Source organism: Dama dama, chromosome 19 (genome assembly GCF_033118175.1).
Source record: "Dama dama isolate Ldn47 chromosome 19, ASM3311817v1, whole genome shotgun sequence".
NCBI classification, from domain to species: Eukaryota; Metazoa; Chordata; class Mammalia; order Artiodactyla; family Cervidae; genus Dama; species Dama dama.
The window spans coordinates 83,803,148-83,825,562 of record NC_083699.1 but is presented as its reverse complement, the minus strand read 5'-3'; the positions used below and the strand labels follow the sequence as shown (position 1 = coordinate 83,825,562).

General features: G+C 41.2%; 1 non-coding gene across 1 annotated transcript; it reads right to left on the bottom strand.

Annotated features, from left to right (window-relative positions):
• Positions 1-20,722: 20,722 nt before the first annotated feature.
• Positions 20,723-20,826, bottom strand: LOC133074275 (U6 spliceosomal RNA). The gene has a single exon (XR_009697127.1). It is a non-coding gene; the product is annotated as a U6 spliceosomal RNA (small nuclear RNA).
• Between the last annotated feature and the right edge of the window lie 1,589 nt (positions 20,827-22,415).

The following is a 22,415-nucleotide window of genomic DNA, read 5'->3' as shown; positions in this document are numbered from 1 at the left end:
AAATAGATCAATGGTACAAAATAGAGAGTCTAGAAACAGATTCATTCATATACAGTCACCTGATTTACAACAAAGGTACAGCTGTTGTTTCTGTGGGAAAATCATGGTCTTTTAAATTAACATTGCCAGATCAGTTGGATATCCATATAAGGGGAAAAAAGAAACCCCACCCCAATTCACACCATTTACAAAAAAAAGAAAAGAAAAAATTCAGATAAATCATGAACCTAAATCTGAAAGGCACAACAAGAAGGCTTCTTGAGGAGAAAACATAAGAGGACATATTCATGACCTTGAGGCAGGCAAATCCTTCTGAAACAAAACACACTGAAAAAATTGACCATAAAGGAAAAAGTTAATAAATTTGACTTCATTAAAATTAAATACTTCAACTCATCTAAATGCATATTTTACAGCATGAAAAGTAAGCCTTAGAGTGGGAGAAGATATTTTCAATATGCTTATCTGATAAGTGTAATATATCACATACAGACAGTATATGTGTAATTATATCACATATCTGATGTAAATGTATGTGCATATAATCAGTCATCTCTCAGTATCCATAGGAGATTGGTTCCAGGACCCACCAAGGATTCCAAAATTTGGAATACTTAAGCTCCATAATCAGCCTTTCATACCCACATATTCCACATCTGTGAACTAACTAACTGCAGATCATAAATATGATACTACATGATCCATAGTTGGTTGAATCTGTGGATATGGAATCCATGAATATGAAGATCTGACTGTAATTTTTTTAAGTCAGACCAATAAGCAAAATGTAAGTGGTAAACATGAACAGGATAGTCAGTATCCAAGAGGCTAACAAACCTGAAAAGTTGCTCAGCATTAGTAGTGGGTAGGAAATGCAAATTAAAGTCATAATGAGTTGATACTCTATTCCTACCAGAATGGCAAAAAATGACAAGGACTGACAATGCCAAGTGTTGGCAAGGATGTGGAGCAACTGGAACTCTCACAAGTTTCTACTGGAAGTATATGGAAGTATGTGTTGTTACAACTATTTTGCAGAAATGTTTGTCAATATCCACTAACGCAGAATATATTCATGCCAGTAATTTAACTTCTATGAATTTAACAGAGATGGATATGTACTTTTGATAAATGACTGATAGAGGGCAAAAGAGAAACTTTTAGAGTGCTGTTATTGTATATCTTCATCATGGAGGTAGATACATGTGTGTTCACTCTATAAAAATTGATCAGCTCTTTTCTTATGATTTTTCCCTGTTATAATTTAATAAGTCATACTTCAAAAAAGTTTTACTCAGAGACAAAGAACTAGCCCCCAAAGTCTTATATGTATTAAAAACAACAAAACAAAACACAAAACTACTCATTTGTGAAACTCAGATGACTAGAAGCTAGAGAGATGGCACAGAACAGACCCATTCATGTTTAGTCATTTGATTTATGACAAAGGTGTAACTGTGGTTTCTATGTGAGAAATCATGATCTTTTCAGTTAAAATTGCAAAACTGGGGTGAAAAGCATAGGCTGAAATTTAGGGCCAGAGCTTTCCTCAGGTCTTGTCTAACTTCCAGACATTATGATTTTCCAAAACCTCAATCTTTAACCTTCTGGGGGAACAAAAGACCAGGGTTGTCAAGGGAAAGGACCATCTAATTGATAAGAACTGCACACACAAAAAAATGTCTTAATGATGCAGATAACCACAATGCTGTGGTCACTCAACTAGAGCCAGACATCCTGGAGTGTGACGTCAAATGGACCTTAGGAAGCATTACTATGTACAAAGCCAGTGGAGGTGATGGAATTCCAGCTGAGCTACTTCAAATCCTAAAAGATGCTGCTGTGAAAGAAAAGCTATGGCAAACTGAGAGAGCATGTTAAAAAGCAGAGACATTACTTTGCTGACATAGGTCCAGGTAGTCAAAGCTATAGTTTTTCCAATAGTCGTGTATGGATGTGAGAGTTGGACCATAAAGAAGGCTGACCACTGAAGACTTGATGCTTTTAAGCTGTAGTGTTTAAGACTCTTGAGAGTCCCTTGGACAGCAAGGAGATCAAGCCACTCAATCCTAAAGGAAATCAGTCTTGAACATTCATTGGAAGGACTGATGCCGAAAGTGAAACTCCAGTACTTCGGCCACCTGACACAAAGAGCTGACTCGTTAGAAAAGACCCTGATTCTGGGAAAGATTGAAGGCAGGAGGAGAAGAGGATGACAGAGGATGAGATTATTAAATGGCATCAGTGACTTGATGGAGATGAGTTTGAGCAAGCTCTGGGAGATGGTGAAAGACAGGGAAGCGTGGCGTGCTGCAGTCCACGGGGTTGCAAAGAATCAGACATGACTGAGCAACTGAACAACAACAGCCTAAGTCACTAAATCACTGTAGTTTTCAGCTTTAAATTTTTCATTTGATTCCTTTCTATAGATTCTGGTAAAATTTTAGGTATTACATATATTTTCTTGACCATATTAACATCAATTATTAAAAAACCCGAGTTCACAGTGTTCATATGTAGGTTTGTTTGTTTAATTTTTTTTTCTCTTGGTTTTGGTAATTTCATCCTGACTCTTGTTATGTCTGGTGGTATTTTATGGAGTGATGGACAATGTGTGAAAAAATTTGTTTTAATTTACAAGTCAAATATTGTAGTGATTTTGTTTGGTGCTATTTTTCCAGAGAAGATTCAATTTTCTTCTGTCCAGTAGTTAAGGGTAGATCACTTCTCTCTAATAATAGATAAAATGCTTCCAAGCTTAGTTTCACACTTTGGAGGGCTCATCTATTTTCATTTGTTTTTAACTCGAAGGCAGAGCATTTTAGAGGACTCAACTGAAAACATGCATTGTTTATCAGGACTCTTTGGTGGGCCTGAAACTTTGATGTAAACTAACAGTACACAAAAAAGCATTCTGTGTTATCCATCACAATAAGGAACGCTAACCATCCTTCAGCCTCCACACTGACCATTCTCCTCTGAGGATGGATAACCAGTTACCATACATAGGAAACTCATGCTGATGAACCTATGTCCAAATATGGGAATTACATCTCTTCCTTCCCTAACATAGTCTACTTTCATTCCTATCTCCATCCACTTCTATGGAAATATATTTTCCTTCTCATCTAGGTATGGGGATGCTCTCCTTCTATCTCACCTCCAATCATACCTGTTCCTGTGCTACAATCTGTGAATATATATTGAATATCACTTCATTTAGTCTTTCTCTGTGAGCATTAGTAGGTTCAAGGAATCACAGAGTTCTGTCTTCTAGATACATAGAGAATTGGGCCAGACCCAGGAGGCCTGCTATCATCCTATATGTCTCTATACCACTTGGGATCACAACAAAATCTGTTGTTATCCATCCTCCTCTAAGAACTATTAGTGCCAGTTCCATAATCTCCACCATTCTACACATCGTTCGTTATAGCAGTCACTAGTTAAAATCAAACCTTCCCAGGGCATCCACAATCTCCCATGTTCTCATCTTTGACTTATTTTGTACATCTCCTAATCTGGTCCACATCTCTTCCTCTCCTTCATTCCTTCTCTGTGTCTTCTGGAATGCTTTGTAAAATTATACTGTCTTGTAGCCCCAACTTTTCTCAGAATATTTCTTGTATTTAGGAAACCAGGGAGTCTACTCAGACATTGAGGAGCAAAAATACATCATACTTGAAAAATTTATTGGAGTATAGTTGATAATCCCTTAGAAGAAATGGATTAGCCATCATAGTCAACAAAAGAGTCCGAAGTGCAGTACTTGGATGCAATCTCAAAAGCGACAGAATGATCTGTTTGTTTCCAAGGCAAACCATTCAGTACCACGGTAATCCAAGCCTATGCCCCAACCAGTAACACTGAAGAAGCTGAGGTTGAACGGTTCTATGAAAACCTACAAGACCTTTTAGAACTAACACCCCAAAAAGATGTCCTTTTCATTATAGGGCACTGGAATGCAAAAGTAGGAAGTCAAGAAACACCTGAGGTAACAGGCAAACTTGGCCTTGGAGTACGGAATGAAGCAGGGCAAAGGCTAATAGAGTTTTGCCAAGAGAACGCACTGGTCAGAGCAAACCCTCTTCCAACAACACAAGAGAAGACTCTACACATGGACATCACCAGATGGTCAACACCGAAATCAGACTGATTATATTCTTTGCAGCCAAAGATGGAGGAGCTCTATACAGTCAGCAAAAACAAGACTGGGAGCTGACTGTGGCTCAGATCATGAACTCCTTATTGCCAAATTCAGACTTAAACTGAAGAAGGTAGGGATAACCACTAGACCATTCAGGTATGACCTAAATCAAATCCCTTATGACTATACAGTGGAAGTGAGAAATAGATTTAAGGGACTAGATCTGATAGACAGAGAGCCTGATGAACTATGGATGCAGGTTCATGACATTGTACGGGAGACAGGGATCAAGACCATCCCCACAGAAAAGAAATGCAAAAAGGCAAAATGGTTGTCTGAGGAGGCCTTACAAATAGCTGTGAAATGAAAAGAAGTGAAAAGCAAAGTAGAAAAGGAAAGATATTCCCATTTGAATGCAGAGTTCCAAAGAATAGCCAGGAGCGATAAGAAGCCTTCCTCAGCAATCAATGCAAAGAAATAGAGGAAAACAACAGAATGGGAAAGACTAGAGATCTCTTCAAGAAAATCAGAGATACCAAGGGAACATTTCAGGCAAAGATGGGTACAATAAATGACAGAAATGGTATGGCCCTGACAGAAGCAGAAGATATTAAGAAGAGGTGGCAAGAATACACAGAAGAACTGTACAAAAAAGATCTTCATGACCCAGATAATCACGATGGTGTGCTCACTCACCTAGAGCCAGACATCCTGGAATGTGAAGTCAAGTGGGCCTTAGAAAGCATCACTACGAACAAAGCTAGTGGATGTGATGGAATTCCAGTTGAGCTATTTCAAATCCTAAAAGATGATGCTGTGAAAGTGCTGCACTCAATATGCCAGCAAATCTGGAAAACTCAGCAGTGGCCACAGGCCTGGAAAAGGTCAGTTTTCATTCCAGTTCCTAAGAAAGGCAATCCCAAAGAATGCTCAAATTACTGCACAATTGCACTCATCTCACACGCTAGTAAAGTAATGCTCAAAATTCTCCAAGACAGGCTTCATCAATACGTGAACCGTGAACTTCCAGATGTTCAAGCTGGTTTTAGAAAAGGCAGAGAAACCAGAGATTAAATTGCCAATATCTGCTGGATCATCAAAAGAGCAAGAGCGTTCCAGAAAAATACCTATTTCTGCTTTATTGACTATGCCAAAGCCTTCGACTGTGTGGATCACAATAAACTGTGGAAAATTCTGAAAGAGATGGGAATACCTGACCACCCAACCTGCCTCTTGAGAAACCTGTATGCAGGACAGGAAGCAACAGTTAGAACTGGACATGGAATAACAGACTGGTTCCAAATAGGAAAAGGAGTACGTCAAGGATATATATTGTCACCATGCTTATTTAACTTATCTGCAGAGTACATCATGAGAAATGCTGGGCTGGAAGAAGCACTAGTGGGAATCAAGATTGCTGGGAGAAATATCAATAACCTCAGATATGCAGATGACACCACCCTTAAGGCAGAAACTGACGAGGAACTAAAAAGCCTCTTGATGAAAGTGAAGGAGGAGAGTGAAAAAGTTGGCTTAAAGTTCAACATTCAGAAAACTAAGATCATGGCATCTGGTCCCATTACCTCATGGGAAATAGATGGGGAGACAGGGGAAACAGTGTCAGACTTTATTTTTGGGGGCTCGAAAATCACTGCAGATGGTGACTGCAGCCATGAAATTAAAAGATGCTTGCTCCTTGGAAGGAAAGTTATGACCAACCTAGGTAGCATATTAAAAAGCAGAGACATTACTTTGCCAACAAAGGTCCGTCTAGTCAAGGCTATGGTTTTTCCAGTGGTCATGTATGGATGTGAGAGTTGAAACTGTGAAGAAAGCTGAGCACTGAAAAATTGATGCTTTTGAACTGTGGTGTTGGAGAAGACTCTTGAGAGTCCCTTGGACTGCAAGGAGATCCAACCAGTCCATCCTAAAGGAGATCAGTCTTGGGTGTTCATTGGAAGGACTGATGCTGAAGCTGAAATTCCAATACTTTGGCCACCTCATGCGAAGAGTTGACTCATTGGAAAAGACCCTGATGCTGGGAGGGACTGGGGGCAGGAGGAGAAGGGGACGACAGAGGATGAGATGGCTGGATGGCATCACCGACTTGATGGGCATGAGTTTGAGTGAACTCCGGGAGTTTGTGATGGACAGGAAGGCCTGGGGTGCTGTGATTCATGGGGTCGCAAAGAGTCAGACATGACTGAGTGACTGAACTGAACTGAGTTGATTTACAATGTTGTTTTAGATTCAAGTGTGAGCAAAGTGAATCAGTTATACACACACATATATCCATGTTTTTTTAGAGATTCTTTTTCTGTATAGGCCACTATAGTTGGGTAGAGTTCCCTATGCTATACAGCAGGTTTTTACTAGTTATTTTATATATAGTAGTATGCATATGTTAATCTCTGTCTCACAATTGCACACCCCTCCCCATTATCTGGTAATCAAAAGTTTATCTTCTGCATTCATGATTCTACTCTGTTTTGTAAATAAGTTCATTTGTACACTTTTTTTTTTTTTTTTTTAGATTTCACCTATAACTGGTATCATCTGATATTTGTCTGTGTCTGACTTACTCCACTCAGTATGACAAACTCTACGCCCATCCATGATGCTGCAAATGGCACTGTTTTGTTTAGGTTGCTTCCATGTCCTGGTTATTGTAAACAGTGCTGTGGTGAACACTGAGGTGCATATATCTTTTTGAATCAGAGTTTCCTCCATATGTATGTCCAGGAGTGTGATTGCTGGATCATTCGGTAAGTTCTATTTTTAGTTTTTTAAGGAATTTCCATACTGTTCTCCATAGTGACTGTACCAATTTACATTCCCACCAACAGTATAGGAGGGTACAACCTCTCTAGCACTTATTGTTTGTAGATTTTCTTTTCTTTTTTTTTTAGATTTCTTTTTTTTAAAAAGCTTACAATTTATAAAACATCAGGCGTCTCCCTCTACTCACCCCCTGCTCAGCCCAGAGTGGCCAGGCGCACGTTCCTTCCCTCCTCTCACCCCTTGGCCGAGTCTTTGTCTGGCCCCAGCCCTCGGGGGTCCAGGACCCCATGCCCTCGGGGGTCCCTAGACGGCGACCATGGCTCGAGTCCAGGCACGAGGCTGGCGGGCACCTGCTTGCCCCACAGCTGCCGGTTGAGCGGTGGCGGCTGCTCGGAGGAGTCCGGCTGTCGGCTCACCAGTAGGTTTTCTGATGACAGTCATTCTGATCAGTGTAAGGCAAAGCCTCATTTTAGCTTTGATTTGCATTTCTCTAATAACTAGTGATGTTGAATATCTTTTTATGTGCCTGTTTGCCATCTATATGCCTTCTTTGGAGAAATGTCTATTTTGATCTTCTGCTCAGTTTTTGATTGAGTTATTTCAAACTCATTCAATTTTGAATGAGTTATACAAACATATATATGTTTGTATATTTTTGAGATTAATCCCTTGTCAGTTGTTTCATTTGCAAATATTTTCTCCCATTCTGAGGGCTGTCTTTTTGTTTTACTTTTGGTTTCCTTTGCTGTGCAAAAGTTTGTGAGTTTAATTAGGTGCCATTTGTTTATTTTTGCCTTTATTACACTAGAAGGTAGATAAAAAAATCTTGCTGCAATTTATGTCAAAGAGTGTTCTATGTTTTCCTTTAAGAATTTTATAGTGCCCAGCCTTACAATAAGTCTTCAACCCATTTTGAGTTTATTTTTGTCTATGGAGTTAGGGAGTATTCAAGTTTCATTTTTTTAAATGTAGCTGTCCAGTTTTCCCAGCACCACTTAACTGAAGAGACTGTATTTTCTCCATTGTATATTTTTGTCATAGATGTTTGTCATTAGATTAGGTGACTGTAGGTGTGTGGGTTTATATCTAGGCTTTCTATCTTGTTCCATTGTTCTGTATTTCTGTTCTTGTGCCAGTACCATACTGTCTTGCTTACCATAGCTTTGTAGTATAGTCTGAAGTCAGGGAGCCTGATTCCTCCAGCTCTGCTTTTGTTTCTCAAGATTTCTTTGGCTATTTGGGGTCTTTTGTATTTCTATACAAATTATAAATTTTTTTGTCCTAATGTTGTGAAAAATGCCATTGGTAATTTGATAAAAATTGCATTGAATTGGTATATTGTTTTGGGTAGTATAGTCACTTCCACAATATTGATTCTTACAGTTCACAAACATGGTATATCTCTCTATCAATCTGTGTCATTTTTTATTTCTTTCATCAGTATCTTACAATTTTCTGAGTACAGGTCTTCTGCTTCCTTTTGTAGGCATATTCCTAGTTATTTTATTCTTTTTGTTGCAATGGTAAGTGGGATTGTTTCCTTAATTTCTCTCTCTGGTTTTTCATTATTAACATATAGAAATGCAAGAGATTTCTATGTATTAATTTTTTATTTTGCAATTTTATCAAATTCATCAGAAAGCTCTTGTAGTTTTCTGGTGGCATCTTTAGGATATTCTATGTATAGTATCATGTCATTGGCAAACAGTGGCAGTTTTGCTTATTGTTTTCCAATTTGGATTCCTTTATTTCTTTTTATTCTCTAATTACTGTGATCAGGACTTCTAAAAGTATGCTGAATAACAGAGAGTGGGCACCTTTGCTTTGTTCCTAATCTTAGAGGAAATGCTTTCAGCTTTTCGCTATTGAGAATAACATTTGCTGTGGGTTTGTCATATATGGCCTTTATTATGTTCAGGTAAGTTCTCTCTAGCCCACTTTCTAGACAACTTCTATCATAAATGGGTGTTGAATTTTGCTAAAAGATTTTTCTGTCTCTATTGAGATGATCATATGGTTTTTAATTTGTTAATATTGTGTATCAAATTGATTTATGTATATTGAAGAATCCTTGAATTCCTGTGATAAATCCCACTTAATAATGGTGTATGAACGCTTTAAGTGTTGTTGGATTCTGTTGACTAGTATTTTGTTGAGGATCTTTGTGTCTATGTTCATCAGTGCTATTGGCCTGTAATTTTCTTTCTTTCTTTTTATCCTATCTTTGTCTGGTTTTGGTATCAGGGTGATGGTGGCCTTGTAGAATGAGCTTGGGAGTGTTCCTCCCTCTGAAAATTTTTGGAAGACTTTAAGAAGGATAGGTATTAGCTCTTCTCTAAAATATTTGATAGGATTTGCTTGTGACCTGGACTTTTGTTTGTTGGAAGATTCTTAATTACGTTTTCAATTTCATTACTTGTGATTGATTTGTTTATATTTTCTATTTCTTCCTTGTTCAGTCTTGGAAGTTTGTACCTTTCTAAGAATTTGTCCATTTCTTCCAGGTTGTCCACCTTCTTGCCTTATAGTAGGCCCTGTAGTGTACTTGTAGTAGTTTATTATGATCCTTTGTATTTCTGTGGCATTAGCTGTAATTCCTTTTTTTTTTTTCATTTCTAATTTTATTGATTTGATTCCCCTCCTGTTTTTTCTTGATGAGTTGGGCCAAAAGTCTATCAATTTTGTTTATTTTCTCAAAAAACCAGCTTTTAGTTTCATTGATACTTGCTATTGTTTTCTTTGAAATGCATACTATTTTTGCTATGCTTTTCCTGAATTCCTGTTCTACAGAACTCAGTATATAAATAATTTTTATTTTATACTCTGAAGTTATGGGTGGCTTGTTATATAGAATTAGGTAACTAGAACAGAGCCCATCAGGCCCTAGGATTTAAATAACATTTTTATGCTGATGACTCCCACCTTTACACAATTAAGCCTAAACTCGGCTTCTAAACCACAGATTCAAGTATCCAACTACCTCCTTTACCTTTGCGCTTGAATTTCTAAGAGACATCTCAAGATAATATTGAATAATCTTGAATTTCTGATTCATAAACCTGCCCCTGTCCCCAGTCACAGTTGCCTCATTTTAGTAACTGGCACAGCCAGTCCATCTGCAGGGTCTGTAGAGTCTGCACCTTGTTCCCACCTCCACAGTCACTTCCTGAGTCCAGGAACCTCTCATCTTGACCCCATGCTTCTGTAAGAATCTCCAACTGATCACTGTGCTACACAGTTCAGTCATTCTAACCTCTCCACTTTGCTGCTCACTGGGCGATTATTTTAAGATATAAGTCTGGTTGGCTCACTGTCCAGGCTTCCCTCGTAGCTCAGTTGGTAAAGAATCTACCTGCAATGCAGGAGACTCCAGTTCAATTCCTGGGTCAGGAAGATCCCCTGGAGAAGGGATAGGCTACCCACTCCAGCATTCATAGACTTCTATGGTGGCTCAAATGATAAATAATCCACCTGCAATGTGGGAGACCTTGGTTTGATCTGTGGGCTGGGTAGATCCCCTGGAGAAGGGCATGGCAACCCACTCCAGTATACGTGCCTGGAGAATCCCCATGGACAAAGGAGTCTGGCGGGCTACAGTCTATGGGGTTGCAAAGAGTTGGATGACAAAGGAGTTGCACGACTGAGCAACTAATCACAGCACAGCACACAGGCTCACTGCCCAGTTCAAAACTTTGTTGATTCCTCGGTACTTGGTAAGATATAACTCAAAGTTCCTATATTCATATATAGGGGAACTTCATAATGTGGAGACTTCATGCGCTGATCCATCCTATATAGCTAACACAGAACCACCAGGTTCCCTTCACATGCTGCCCTCTTTCATACTACTGTGCCCTTGTTCATGCTGTTCCTTTGGCCTGGCATTTACCCTTTCCCCCATCTCCTGCCATTAACCGGGAAAACTGCATCCTTTCACATCCTGCTCAGGTGCTACCTTTTTGTCATGCAGATTCTGATTTCTATTTCCTGAAAGCTACTTGCTTATTTCCATATGAATTGCGTGCATGTGTGTGTGTGAGGTCACTTCAGTCATGTCCGGCTCTCTGCAACCCTGTGTCCTATAGCTTGCCAAGCTCCTCTGTCCATGGGATTCTCCAGGCAAGAATACTGGAGTGGGTTTCCATGCCCTCCTCCAGGGATCTTCCTGACCCAGGGATCGAACCCACATCTCTTATGTCTCCTTCACTGACAGTCAGGTTCCTTACCAGTAGCACTACCTGGGAAGCCCCATGTGAGTTGCATACTTGTATCACAATACAGTTCGAAAGCAGAGAGGGAAAAATAAATCAGCTGTAATATACCTCCCTGATAGGTTATTTTCAATATTTTCCTTCTGTTTCATTCCTATATCTATTTAATATGTTTGGGCATATATGTCCATGTACACACATATTTTATTATTATGACCTTTATGTCATGTTCTACCCTGCTTCTTTCACTTAACATGATATCAACAAAGCATTATTAAAAAAATGAAAACTTGAAAATAATACAAAGATCCAACAAGAGGGAATGGTTAAGTAAGTTACATACCATCTTTGTTATGAAGTCACTAAAATTTATGATAATAATCATATTCAGGGGCCAAAAGACATAATATTTTTAAAATGCTAATTATCACCAAATTTACCTATTGATTCAACAAAATCCCTATCAAAATTCCAGCAGACCTTTTTGTTGAAATTGTCAAGTTAATTCTAAAATTTATATGAAAAGTCAAAGGACCTAGAACAACCAAAACATTTTGAAATAGAACACAGTTAAAGACTTATATTATAGGATTTCAAAGCTTGCTATAAAGCTATGTAATCAAAATGATGGGGTATTGTATAAGAAGAGGTGTACAAATCAGTGACACACAAGAGAATTAAGAAAGAATCCCACACATACTTAGTTGCCAACAAAAGTGTTAATTCAATGGAGAAAGAATAGTCTTTTTAAATAAATGATATTGGAACAACTGGGTATCCATATGAAAACAATCTTGACCCTTAACTCATATATGAACATTAATTCAAGATGCACCAGAGATTTAAACATAGGAGCTAAAACTATAAAACTTTTAGAAGAAAATAAGAGAAAATATCTAACCTGGAGTTACACTCCAGCATAAAAAGCATGAATCATAAAATTAAATTGGACTTCTTCAACATTAAAAACTTTTTCCTTTGAAACTCAATATTAACAGAATGAATAGGCAAGCCATAAACTGGGAGAAATCCCAAACTGAAATTTGATAAAGTACATATATTCAGAATATATTAAAAACTCTCACCATTTAATAGTAGGAATACAAATAAACTGATTTAAGAATGGGCAAAATATTTGAACAGCTATTTCACCGAAGAGGCACATGAAAAATACGCTAAATATAATTAGTAACTATAAATCAAAATCACACGGAGATGTCACAACACACTTATGAAAATGACTAAAATGAAAGATACTGACCCTTCCAAGTATTGGTAAGGATAGAGGGCAAATGGAGTTCTCATTCACTACTGGCAGGGTTGCAAAATAGTACAGGCATTTTGGAAAACAGTTTGGCAATTTCTTATAAAATTACAGAATGGGAGAAAGTATTTGCAAATGGAGCAACTGACAAAGGATTCATCTCCAAAATATACAAACAACTCATGCTACTCAATATCAAAGAAACAAACAAGCCGATAAAAAAATGAGCAGAAGACCTAAATAGACATTTCTGCAAAGAAGAAATACAGAGTCAACAAACACATGAAAAGATGATCAACCTCACTAATTACTGCTGCTAAGTCACTTCAGTTGTGTCCAACTCTGTGCGACCCCATAGACATCAGCCCACCAGGCTCCCCTGTCTTGGGATTCTCCAGGCAAGAACACTGGAGTGGATTGCCATTTCCTTCTCCAATGCATGAAAGTGAAGAGTGAAAGTGAAGTCACTCAATCATGCCCGACTCTTAGCAACCCCATGGACTGCAGCCTACCAGGTTTTTTCTCCCATGGGATTTTCCAGGCGAGAGTACTGGAGTGGGGTGCTATTGCCTTCTCTGTCACTAATTACTAGAGAAATGCAAATCAAAAGTACAGTGAGCTATCACCTCACACTGGCCAGAATGGCCATCCTCACAAAGTCTACAAATAATAAGTGCTGAAGATGGTGTGGAGAAATGGGAACCCTCTTCTACTGCTGGTGGGAATGTAAATAGGCACAGCCATTATGGGAACAGTATGGAGGTTCCTTAAAAATCTAAACATATAAGTACCATGCAATCCAGTAATCACACTAATGGCATATACCCAGAGAAAACCATAGTGCAAAAAGATACACGCATCCAGTGTTCATTACAGCCCTAATTACAATAGCCAGGACATGGAAGCAACTTAAATGTCCATCAACAGAGGAAGGGATAAAGAGAGTATGGTATATATACAATGAAATATTACTCAGCCATAAAAAAGAATGAAACCGGGTCATTTGTGGAGATGTGGACAGACCTAGAGACTGTCATAGAGAGTGAAGAGAAAAACAAATATCGTATATTAACACATATGTGTGGAATCTGAAAAATTGGTGTAGACAATATTGTTTACAAAGCAGAAATAGAGACACAGTTTTAGAAAACAAATGTATGGATACCAAGGGGGATAGGAGGAGCAGGATGAATGGGGAGACTGGGATTTACATATGTATATTATTAATGTGCTGGTGTGCTCAGTCGTGGTCAACTCTTTGCAGCCTCATTGGACTGTATCCCACCAGGTTCTTCTGTCCATGGAATTTTCCAGGCAAGAATACTGGAGTGGGTGGCCATTTCCTTCTCCAATACACTATTGATACTAGGTATAAAATAGGTAACTAATGAGAACCTACTGTATAGCACAGAGGACTCTACGAAATGCTCTGTGGTGACCTAAATTGAAAGGAAATTTAAAAATAGGGGATATATGTAAACATATAGCTTAGTCACTGTGCTGTGCAGGAGAAAGGGACACAGCATTGTAAAGCAACCAAACTCCAATAAAAATTTTTAAAAAATGAAAAAATTAAACAAACACTCACAATATGACCTATTGTAAGAGTAGCACTCCTACTCCTAGGCATTTATCCAAAAGAAATGAAGACATAAGCCCTTTTAAAGTCTTTCATGTTAATGTTTATAATAGCTTTCTCTGTACCACCCAAAAATTAGAAGCAGCCTAAGTGTCTACCACCCAGTAAATGAACACCAGTGCACATCCACACAATGGAATTCTACTCAGCAATAGGAAGGAACAAACTATTGCCACACACAATAGCATGAACGAATCCCCAAGACATTATGCTGTATAAGCATACAATGTATGATCTAACTTGTAGAAGATTGTAGAAAATGCCAAACTATAGTGACAGAAAGATCAGAGGTTTCCAGGGCTGTGGTTAGAGGAAGTGACTGTGAAGGAGTATGAGGGATGTTTTGGGGTGATGCAAATGTTCCATATTGTGATTATGATGGTACCTATGTGGCTACATGTGTTTGTTAAATTGATTATGTTGTGTGCTTTAAGTTAGTGAATTTTATGGATCATAAAGCATACTTTGGTAAAGCTGGTTAAAATCTCCAAAATCCCTTAAAATCTATGGTTACAAATGTGAATTGGTAGATATGGAAATCACAGATTTCTGCGCTAGCCCTATTTCCTCTTTTGTGATCTGTCTGTGCACAGTTCTACTTCTTTTCAAGCAACTATTAGTTTGCATGCCTACTTCTGCTGCCTGTGGGTTCTTCAAGGCTGGAGCTTTGTTTATTCGTGTTTGTATTCCCCCAGGACCTGGTCAGGGTCTAACACAGAATATGTGCTCTGTAAATGTTCCATCCTTTCAATCAAAAAATATTTATTGCAACAAATGTTTAATGATCTTCAATTCAATAATCACTAAAGAACTTGACCTACATTGCTGCTCTCCTCTTTTGGTCTGATGGGAGCCTGTTCCTTGCAGCTTCTCTTCTCGTCTTGGTTAAAAGCTGAAAGAAGAAATTTTATTTTACTAAAACAAATGTAGTGCCTGTTCCAGAGGTTTTAGAAATATTAATTCAATCTTTAAAAAAATCCTAGAGGGTAATAAATACTATTCTTTCCATTTCAGAAGAGGTAACTGAAGAACAGGGATGTTAAGAACTTACTCCATTTGCACTTTGAGTAAGTGGCTTGGAGCCAGGATTTGAATCCAGATTCAGGGTCCAGGGTCTAACCCAGGATGCTTGGGCATGGAGTGAACCCACATCAGTGAAGTGTGTCCTAGAGGAGCCCCTCCATGGGCGTGCATCTGTGCCTCTTCCTGGCTGTGGTGGTCACCCCCTTACCTCATCCTACTGCCTTCTGACTTTGTGGAACTTACAGTCCTCACCATTCCTGCTCTCTGGCCTCTGGCCCTCCTTCTGTGGTCCAGTTCTCTGAGAGTTTAGCCCCTCCAGGGATGACTGGGGTCTGAGGCTTGGTATGTTCTCTGGCTTGGCCTCAGAACCCTGGTTGGGGGATCTGCCTCAATGAATGGGCACAGCCAAGCTTCCACAGACTGGCCATCTCCCTTGGTCCATCCAGGAGTCTGGGGTCAGGCAGGCATGACTGTCCACTGAAGACCTGGAGCCTTATTACCCACTGCTCCTCAGGCCTGCTCTGGGGAGGGTGACAGCATTCGCCCACAGGCTGGGTTGATACTGGGACTGTTGTCCCAATGACCAGAATAGCATCTCCCTCCTCCCAATCACTCAGAACTCAGGGTATGGTAAGGCTGTTCCCTTCAGCATTTGTGGATTTGAGGAGGCAGTTAAGAACCTGTCTGCGGGAGGCTGGTGCAATGCTCATGCTCTCCTTTTAACCAAAGCTTTAACATTCATTCAAAAGGAAACCCAGCCCCTTTCTCTCACTGCAAGCATTTGCCACCTCCCCACTGCCCAACTTGGAGTGTTTGCATGTTTGGGAGTGAGTGGGTGTTGAAAGGAGGCTGAGAGTGTGGAGCTGACAATCTCGCTGTGTAATAATGGAGTAGGCAGATTCAATGATGCCCAATTCAAATTAGTCATGAGTGAATGCAGCATCACCAGCGCTCCAGCACTGGGGAATTCCTCCCGGCTTAGCGAAGTAAAGTGTCACAAACAACAGCTAAGAGAGCATTGTATGTTTCAAGTTGTGGGTGTGCTGATTTCTTAATTTTTTTCCTAGGAAAGGATTATAGAAACATAAAACAAAAATATTTCGACTTGAAAAATACTTCGTAATTGTATGTCATAAAATAATTAGGTCATGGCAAATTAGCACAAATGTTTACAGCAAAATTGCCATGTAAAACATTATCGGTAATATTATGCTAATTGCTGCAGAAGCAAAAGCTGATTATGTTTCGGCAGGATGAAAATTTGCCACGTCTGCATTTCTCTCTAGCTTCACCAGTTTTCTATGAGGGCACCAAGCCTGTGAATACTGTAGGGGCTGAACTGCCCGTCTTTGAGGCACCGAACATGAAAAGGGATCTTTCTGAAGATGAAGCTAAGATCATCAGTATAAGAGAGAATTCCTGAAGGTATTCTCACCCTCTCCGGTAGGTCAACAAGGCTTGTACCCAGAAAGATCCAGTTTGGGGTGGAGCATGGAGAAGCATGGAAGGGGTACACAGTGTGTTCTGAAGGGCAGACAGGACATGAGATTGGGCTACAAAGAATTTCAGAGGGGAACCCTTGGACCAGCCTGCACAAGCATCATTTAAAATAAATGCACACTTTCTCTCATCAGTTCTGGAAAGGGGCCTGGGATTCTGCGATCCTGGGAAATGCCAGTGCTACTGGTCTGTGGACTGCCTTTAGAGTAGTAAAACCTAAGAGGAAATCTTGCCTAAGGTTACCAATTCAAATGTATATCGGGCCAGGTGGACAATGCAGCATGACGCTGATGAGGGAGAATTTGGGATGGGAGAACCTGAGATCGATTGGAGAGGGCAAGCTGGTCCATTGGAGTATTCAAGAGCCATGGAAAGAAAGAGAGGAAGGAGGAAGGGAGACTGGGTAGGCACCACCCACTAGCTAAGCTTATTAGTCTGAGACTCTGGTTCTAATTCAAGCCAGTCCTGACGAGACAAGGCTGGGAGGGGCAGAAGGGACTTGCCACAGACACATAGATGGCTCGTGGGCAGCCAAGGCCCAACTTTTCCCTCCTCTTTCCTGCCTTCTGCAATGGCGTCTATGTTGAACTCCACGCCATGGGGAGACAAAACCATCAATACTTGGGGAACACAGCTGTCTGTGCCCTGTGCCCTCAAGGGGGCCAAACCTTCCTGCTGCTTGTGCAATAGCACCTCAGCTTCACCCAGGAGGCTCCCATCACCCCCGTGGCCTCAACTGTGTTCATATCCATCCAGACAATGGGCAGAGGTCCACCCTATCTTGTTGGCTTCCTTGAAGGGCCTTGAGCCACTTTCCTGTGGGCCTCAGCTTTTCTTTTTCTTTTTCTTTTTTTTTTTTTAGTGGATTTTGTCATACATTGACATGAATCAGCCATGGTTTTACATGTATTCCCCATCCCGATCCCCCCTCTCACCTCCCTCTCTACCAAACCCTCTGGGTCTTCCCAGTGCACCAGGCCCGAGCACTTGTCTCATGCATCCAACCTGGGCTGGTGATCTGTTTCACCCTAGATAATATACATGTTTCGATGCTGTTCTCTGGAAACATCCCACCCTCGCCTTCTCCCACAGAGTCCAAAAGTCTGTTCTGTACATCTGTGTCTCTTTTTCTGTTTTGCATATAGGGTTACCATTACCATCTTTCTAAATCCCATATATATATATATATATATATATATATATATATATATATATATATATGGCCTCAGCTTTCCATCTGTGAAGTGGAACCACATGAACACCAGGACAGCAGTGTCCTTCGGGCCTCCTGGGGTGGTTCTGGTCACAGCCTCAGCAGCAGAGGCTCTCTTCCAACCACGTAGTCTGGGTGGGGGAAGTTTCACTGTCTACTGGGGTAGGGCACTGGGTTAGACCTCGTGTTGAGGTTTCCCAGTCTTGCTTTAGCCAGTGTCTAGGGTTCTACATGGGGCTTCCCTGGGGGCTCAGTGGTAAAGAATGGACCTGTCAGTGCAGGAGATGTGGGCCTGATCCCTGGGTCGGGAAGATTCCCTAGAGAAAGAAATGGCAACCCAGTCCAGGATTCTTGTCTGGGAAATCCCATGGACAGAGGAGCAGGTGGGCTACAGTCCATGGGGTTGCAAAGAGTCAGACACTACTGAGCAATTAAACAATAGCAGCAGGGTCCTATGTAACATCCCACACCCCTCAGTTTATCACCCCTCTCGAAAACTTGCCTTCAGACTCCACAGGGCTTCATGTTTTAAAGGCCTATTCATTCTCAACATAGGGTTACTCAAAATGGAGTGCTCACTCTGTGCCCAACCACGGGGCTTGGGTCTCTATAGGGGTGAATACCCTGTCAATCTCACAACACCAGGAGATTCTCTTATTACCCCCATTCTACCGATGAGGAAACCAAGGTTGGGAGAGGTCAAGCAACTCATTGAAAATAACATCGACAGAGCCAGGGCTGCAATTGAATGTCTCTAATTTGGGATCATGCCTGTGTCACCCTTAAAGTCTGGTGCTTCTTAATCCTTTCACCACAAGATGGCAAGGTCCACATGAGCAGGGGGCGTTTTGTGTTTGTCCTTTGGAAACCCAATGTGCAGTATGGAGCCTGGCACTAAGGATTTATTAATTTTGCACAAAACTTCTTTTTTTTTTTTTTTTGGCTGTGCCACGTGGCTTGTGGAATCTTAGTTCCCTGATTATGGATGGAACCTATGTCCCCTGCATTGGAAGCACAGAGCACTAACCACTGGACCTCCAGAAAATTACTTTGCAAACCTTCTTTTACACTGGGTTCCTCCTTTCTACAAAACTGACTCCTGACATCTTGCAAAGGGTAGGCCTCTCTGAGAAGAGATGTTTATTTTCCCAAGATCAGTGCCCTCAGCAAAGCCATTGTTCAGAGTTTCCAGAACTGTCAAGGGCTTTTGGAACCAGGCTCCTGCCTACCACCTCCCCTCATTTTTGCATTTTGATCATAAGATTCACAAAATGTAGTTCAACTGCTTCACATTATTTCCTTCTGCTCAGAATCATAGCCCTCACAATTATGTTATTCTTTTTTATTATTTATTGTGTGCCCTGGGAAATTTTCATTTTAACCAAGACACTGGTTCAATTGCAAAATGGCAAAGAATGATTTGTAAGGAGATCAGTGTTGGGAGCTTATTAAAATAAGAATTTAGGGGATGGTTTGGAAGGAGAAGAGGGAAATCTCTTGGGAGAGGAGGTATTTCCGAGAGCTGAGAAGAAACTGTGGAATATGAGGAAGGGGACATAAGGGGAGGAGAGACAGAGAGAGAAAGATAAGAAAGAAATAGAATTAATGGGAAAATAGGAGGTAAATGGTGTACATAAATGTGAAAAAGTCACAAAGAGGAAAATAAACAAAAGTCCTCAGAAAGGAAAGATGATAGATTTACCATCATTTGAAACAGAATGAAGATTGTCCCCGCTCTATCCTGTAGGCTCCCAGACAGGTTTAGGCTGTCAACTGGGTTATCTGGATGTTTTCTTGAAAGCACTATTGAAAATCACAGCCCCAGGAGGTGTCTTTGTTCTCACTGCACAAGTGCTGCGTAGACCAGGGAACCAAAGAAGCCTGTAGCCGCTCTTCTGGAGCTGGGGCCAGGACCTCACCTGCTCTGGAACCTGACCAGATGGCTCTAGAAAAAGAGCTGTGTTGTATGGGCCTCACAGAGGCCTCTTCTGTCCCTCCAGGCCCCCACGATGTCAGTGGCGCCTCCTGGAGTTGGGCCTGTGGTGGGTGGAATCCCTTCTCTCTGAGATGTTCCCGCTTTCCTCCCTTGCTATGGTCCTCAGGCCTCTCCCCGCAGGGCCCTGGAGGCCTCCACTAAGCGTCTTGCTGCTCTGGTGGGAATTAATGACTCACCCCTGCAGAGGCTTTCCCATCTGTGTGCTTAGAGAGAGATGTTCCACACACTGAGCGAAACAGCCTGTTTGCAAAGGCCCAGGCCATTCAGGGTCTGATCAGTAAATCTGTGTTCAGAGCCCGAGGGTCAGGCTGTGGAGGCAACAGCTGACCACGTCTGCCTCCCAGTGCAGCCTGAGACAGCAGAAGGCAATTTGCTCTCCTCAGACCTCTTTTTCTGAAATGAGCACTAGGGCATTCTTGAATTCTTCGGCTTCTGTGGAGAAATGAATTCGGCAGTGAGGAGTCTTGGGAATTTGAGATGCACGTTCTTATTATGTCATTTAATGAGGGAATGCTGCCAAGCAGCCTTCTCTTTGCTCTTTCTCTGGGTTGCTGTTTCCAGCGGTTACTGCCTTCAGAGCCTCAAATAACTGCTTTTCTGACCCATGTATACACATGTGCACACAGGGGTGTGTATATACATGCATGTGCACACATCTGCCCCTCACAGCACACCCCCATCCTCCTCGGGTAGGATGTCTCAGTCCAGGAATAGCTTGGGCTCTGCTCCTGGGCAGGGGAGCCTTCCCAAGTGTGTACCCAGTTCTCAGAGCCTGGGCCTCTACTTCCTGTGCTGACCCAGGGGAAGGTGATGTGCACATTATTAACCTGTGGTAGAAAAGACGATGGTCCCTCAAACATGTCCACAGCCAAATCCTCAGAATTTGTGCATGTGTCACCTCCTGTGGCAAAGGGGACATTGCAGCTGTGATTAAATTAAAGATTTTTTTTTAATATGGAATGCTTCATGAATTTCCATGTCATACTTGTGCAGGGGCCATGCTAATCTCTGTATCATCCCAATTTTAGTATATGTGCTGCTGAAGCAAGCACTAAATTAAGGATATCGAGATGGGGCAGTGATCCTGAACCATCTGAATAGGTCCAGTATAATCACAAGGATCATGGTAGGAAGAAGGCAGGAGGGTCAGGGGGAGAGAAGATATAAAAATGGGAGCAAAGGTGGGAGCAGTGCATGGCCACAAGCCAAGGAATATGGGGGCCTCTAGAAGCTGGCAAAGGCAAGGCAAGGATCCTCCTGCAGAGCCTCCAGAATGAATGCAGAGCTGCTGACACCTTGATTTTAGTCCAGTAAGACCCACTTCAGAGTTCTGACCTTCAGAACCTTAGGATAATAAATTTGCACAACATGAAGCCACTAAGTTTTTGGGAATTAGTTATAGCAACAATGATAACTAGCACACACTAGTATAACTCAAGGCATGGTCTTCCTGACAGGCAAAGGGAAACACTCCTCTCTCTTGGAGCTAGCCTCTTGTCTGGCATCTAGGCATCTAGGCAGCAGAGGGCAGGTCGACGCATCATGGGGCTCAATCATGCATCATGATGTTCTAAGAATTGGGAGCAGATTGCACGCCAGGCAGTAGGGCTGTGGCAGAAAGCAGAAGAAATTTCAAATCTAAACTTTGCTGGATTCAGGATTCTGGGAAACCAATTATTAAAGCCCTGAACTCAGAGAGTGAACAGACTGACTGTGTGGGTGGGTCAAGGAAGGAGCTGGTAGTGCAATCACCTGCTAGCGGCAGAAAACATGGCTGGGGCAGGCAGACTGGGAAGTGGCAAAAAGAAGAATAAAGCTCTTTCAGACCTTCAGTTTTTTACCTCTGAAGTTTCCATGCCTGTCTGATGACCAGAACCATCTGCGGTGTCTGATAAAAATACATTTGGGGTCCTGCCCTGGGGTGCTTCCAGGAGCTCAACTGTAGGTCTGTTCACAGTATCATTTGTTGCAATGGATGTGGTATCTTGTTCCCTAGGAACCCTATGCACAGGGTTCCCAAGTCTGGTCCTGCCTAGATTTCCACTTTGCCTTTCAGTCACCCATTCCCACCCCAGGCCAGAGTGCCCCACTGGGTGGCGTATTAACTTGTCCAGGCACCTCGTTCTCCATCTGAGGCTTGCTCAGCCTTCACCTCACTCCTGTGTCAGTTTCTGACCTGGTGAGGTCACAGCACAACCGTGAGCACAGAGGGTCTGGACCCCTCCTCTTTCTACAGATTTACCATATTCTGATGACACAGACTCAGAACTTCAGCCCCTTTCATTCTTTCTGTTCCTTCCCCACTTTTCAAACTGGACCCTAGAACTAGGGTAGCTGAATCATTCCACCTCCAACAGACAAGGACAACTGGGATTCTTACACCACCCTCAACCTTCACTGTACAGGTAAAGACTCTTGTATTTACTACCATGAAAAATACCATCTAGCTAGTTTATTATATATATATATATATATATATATATATACACACACACACATATATATATATGAATGACATATATATATACATACATATATATGAATGAATATATATATGAATGAATCTACTTTCTATCTATGTATCCATCTATCATCTAATTTATTGCTATCATCTCTCTATCTACCTGTTTGTTTTAGGTCT